Source organism: Bison bison, unplaced genomic scaffold, assembly GCF_000754665.1.
Source record: "Bison bison bison isolate TAMUID 2011002044 unplaced genomic scaffold, Bison_UMD1.0 scf7180017486958, whole genome shotgun sequence".
NCBI lineage: Eukaryota > Metazoa > Chordata > Mammalia > Artiodactyla > Bovidae > Bison > Bison bison.
In genome coordinates, this window is record NW_011386944.1 from 1 (window position 1) to 4,004 (window position 4,004).

The 4,004-nt window shown below is 52.9% G+C and overlaps 3 non-coding genes across 3 annotated transcripts; all 3 read left to right on the top strand.

Annotated features, from left to right (window-relative positions):
* The first annotated feature begins 298 nt into the window (after window positions 1-298).
* On the top strand, window positions 299-371 carry TRNAV-CAC. Its single transcript has one exon. It is a non-coding gene; the product is annotated as a tRNA-Val (tRNA).
* An 889-nt stretch (window positions 372-1,260) lies between these two features.
* TRNAE-UUC lies at window positions 1,261-1,332 on the top strand. The gene has a single exon. It is a non-coding gene; the product is annotated as a tRNA-Glu (tRNA).
* A 1,000-nt stretch (window positions 1,333-2,332) lies between these two features.
* TRNAN-GUU lies at window positions 2,333-2,406 on the top strand. Its single transcript has one exon. It is a non-coding gene; the product is annotated as a tRNA-Asn (tRNA).
* Window positions 2,407-4,004: the final 1,598 nt, after the last annotated feature.

The window sequence follows — 4,004 nt, forward strand, 5'->3', positions numbered from 1 at the left end:
GAGGGAGGGGCGGGGAGGGGCGGTGGTGGGCGACCCCTGCGATCGGGTGCGGAGCTTAGGGTCTGACGACTCTGGGTTGGGTGCGGGAACCCGAAGGCAGCCTGTGGGGGCCCGAGGGTCCTCACTTGAGGGGAGAGGAGGAACCCTAAAGCAGAGCCCTCGGGAGCCGCCGTCTCCGTGCCTGAGAGAGCCTGGGGCTTCAAGGTTCCCGTTTGAGTGTTAAAAATTGGTGGTCTAGATACCGATGGCGGGACCTCGGGTTTTCATGGATACGGTGTTAAGCGGTACCGGGTGTCCTGTTTCCGTAGTGTAGTGGTTATCACGTTCGCCTCACACGCGAAAGGTCCCCGGTTCGAAACCGGGCGGAAACAGACCGCTTATTTTCTTCCCACCCCGCCCTCTCCTACCGAGATTTGTTTTCTGATTGGCAAAACCACAAGGTTCCAAAGGCTCGGGGTGAAGCAGAGGACGTAGCTGTAGGAGGAGTTGGTGACCACCTGGAAGTCTACTCAGCACTAGCAAGCAGCCCTCCTTTCTCTGCTCCGAGTCCCTGTGAATCCAGGCCCAGTTCATCCCCGGGGCGGGCAAGGACAAGACTGACTTCGAGTCACCCTTACGTCCTGAAACCCCGAGCCTTGGCTCCCTGTCGGGCCCCTGGGTCTCTTCCACGTGTTCACAGATTGTCTCTGAAAACCATGGAGTTCATTCCCGTGACGCTCACTTGCTTTCCCCCACCTCGGAACACCTGAGGAGCAGTTTTATCTCCCTGGTAGAAGAAAAGAGACCGCACCAAGGTCTCACCGTGGGCTCCAGCCAAAGACACGGAAGTGAAGAATTTAAGGCTCCACGAACTGAGCCGGTCGCGGAGGGAAAGGAACCGGTACCCGTGCGGTCGTCAGGAGAGGCCCCGGAGCCAGGTCAGAGATCTGGAGGTAGACGGATCCGCTCATCACCCGCTGAAAGCCAAGTCGAGTCCCTGACTCGAGGGAATACCGAGGTTCACAAAGAGAGCATGCCCTGGGCTCGGCAGCACACAGCGCTAGAGCTGGACCAGGAGGGACCCAACCGGATAGTTTGTGACCTGGTCTCAGAACGAGAAGCGTCTCCCAGGAACGGGGATTTGAAGGGCTGCGAGCCTTGCACAGCTGCATACAGCCGTGGGGGCGCTGGGACATTTCCTTTCCTGTTCTCTGCATCTCTGGTTTCATCTTTGCACTCTCAATTTTCACCTGGACAGCCAAGTCCACTTTCCTCCGCGGTTCCCTGGTGGTCTAGTGGCTAGGATTCGGCGCTTTCACCGCCGCGGCCCGGGTTCGATTCCCGGTCAGGGAAAGCTGTGTTTTCTTCTCCATTCCTCGATGTCTTCCTGTCCAGATCAGAATTGTCTTTTGCTTCAAGGTCCAGTGCAGTAGAGCGTCTGCACTGAGTCCCGGCCTCAGGGTCCTTGACATCAGGCAGGCTGGAGGAGACTCCCCGGATGCAGTGAACAGCCTGGGCTGCCCAGCTCTCCTCTCCACTCTTTTCTCTCTGCTTGTTAGAAACCCAGAGTCTTCCTTACAGAGTTTTCATCCAAAGAGAATCAGGGACTCGAGTTCCAAAGATTCATTCAAAACCAAACCCCAAACCCTCCAAAACATACATCCAAGTTACAAGAATAGTAACATCGTGTATTCTGTACTCAGCCGCACAGTTCACATTTTTCCCACGTTTGCTTTGTCACTCTCTCCATGGAAACCTGAAATCCATTCTCTTTAGGATGCAGAGAAGCTTCCGGGGGAGTTCGAGTCGGATCTCCAGGAAGTGCAGGCCAGGCATGCTCTGCGCTTGTAGGAATACCCCACCCCACCCCCACCCCCACCCCCACCCCCACCCCCAGGACCGTCTGCTATCCGGACTCCTCCGGGTCGTCTTGATGGACAGTGGGGTCTTGGGTCAGCCTGAGCGCTAGAACCACCTACCTCGGGAAGACCCATGGGGAAGTGCAGCTGCCCCCTTGGCTCTTGCCTGGCTCTCTGTGCCCAGAACACAAAGGGGAAGCCTTCTTTCCTGTGGTGGGAGGATGAGTGGACCAGGTGGGAGATGCATCAGAGGGAGGGGAAGTATTCTCGAGAGCTTTCCGGAATTGTCTGCTTGGGTGGCTGTCCTGGGATAATGGTGTTTTGTGTAGTCTTCTCCTGGTCTTGACCCAGTCTCAGGTCCGATGTGATTCACCGTTCTCATCTTTCCGTTTTCCCGAGGCTTTGGAACCGGCACCGTTTCTCTGCGGAGCAGGAGGCACGTCCTGGGAATTCTTGTCTCCAGCACAAAGAGTCGAGGGGCCCGGTGTGGTCCTGTCTCTGTGGCGCAATCGGTTAGCGCGTTCGGCTGTTAACCGGAAGGTTGGTGGTTCGAGCCCACCCAGGGACGGGCGGTCGAGGTTTTAGAACCCATTCAAGGTTTTCCGTGCCGACGACCACACAAAAATATGCTCTCCTGCATTCGGGGTCCTAGTCACCTCCGGACTGCTGCCAGTCTGGGCCACCTCACCTTTCCCACCCTGTACTCTGCAAGTGCAAGTGTATTCCTATTCACTCATACTTGCCTAAGGCAGGACCTCCTGAGACAGATCAAGGGATCCAGTTTCTGGTGGGGTCAAGTCTTTATTCTGCCAAGTACATAGACTTAGACAAGTAAGTTATACCTTATGTGCCCCAGGTTTTTCACCTGTAAAAGGAGGCCAGCACTTAGCAATTGTCCTGTCAATAATGTTATCAGTGAACCCACCGTCATCATTAGCCTCTGCATTATTTTTTAGAAAGGCATTTCCTACATGGTTCATGTATTATTTGGTTTCATGGTTTTATGATGACAGATATGCTGCAACCATCATTATTGTACTCACACTTCTGACCATTCGTGCAGATATTTATTTCCACAGTGTAGAAACCTGGAAGTGCAGTCGCTTCCTTGAGTGTTTATATGCTTCTTAAGTTGGTAAGTCCTGCAAATTTGCCTTCCACAGAAGCGGGACTGAGTCGTATTTCAAATTATTTTCCAGTCGTTCGGTGTCCCTTTCTTCAATTACTTTGGCAACACAACAATTTTTCTATACATCTCTCTATGATTCTCTTAACTAACAAAGGGAGCAGTGGCCTCCTGACCCAACTAAGGGGAAAGACAATAGAGGGACGCTGTGGCATTACACAGAGGTGCTCTACTGCTTATGGTGGAGAGTTAGTCACTGACCACTTTTAAAGTCCTCCAGTAACTGTCCATTGTTTTGTCCGGTGACCTGGTCAACCGGGTCCAGAGAAGATGGCCAGGATGGCCTCTTTCTGCCGAGCAACTTATCCAAAGAGAAAAATCTCACTGATCCCAGAGCCTTTTTCCTTCTCCCCTTTCTTCTTTTATTTACAAACTTTGGTTACACTTTTAACGTGAGGAAAAAAAATTCGGTGCCTGTCCCTCCTCCTATAAAGTGGGGTGTTACCACGGAACACCCCATTTACTTTATTCCTTGACAGTTTTTTGGTTTGGTTATTTTTTGGAAGAGTCGGACACGACCGAGCGACTGAACGGAACTGATAAAAGTTAGCCCATCACATGGGCTAACTCACATGTCGTGAGAGCCCGCGGAATCCTGCCCCTCGCAGGCTCCTGCTTCAGGCCCGGACCCTTAGAGCCATTGGCTCCTGTTTGCGCTGTTCTTCTATTAAATCTTATGTGCAGAGACTGTGCGTTTTGACGTTTTTGTACCGTGTGGTTTGGGGACAAATATGTTCTCTCTCTGATTTGTTCATCACTGATAAGATGGCGCTCGCTAGTGGTGAAGAACCTGCCTGCCATTGCGGAAGATGTAAGTTACATGGTGTTCGATCCCTGGGTCAGGAAGATCCCCTGGAGTAGGGCACGGCAACGCACTCCAGTATTCTTGCCTGGAGAATCCCATCTGACAGAGGAGCCTGGCAGGATACCGTCCATAGGGTTGCACAGGGTCTGGACACGACTGAAGCGATTCAGCGCGC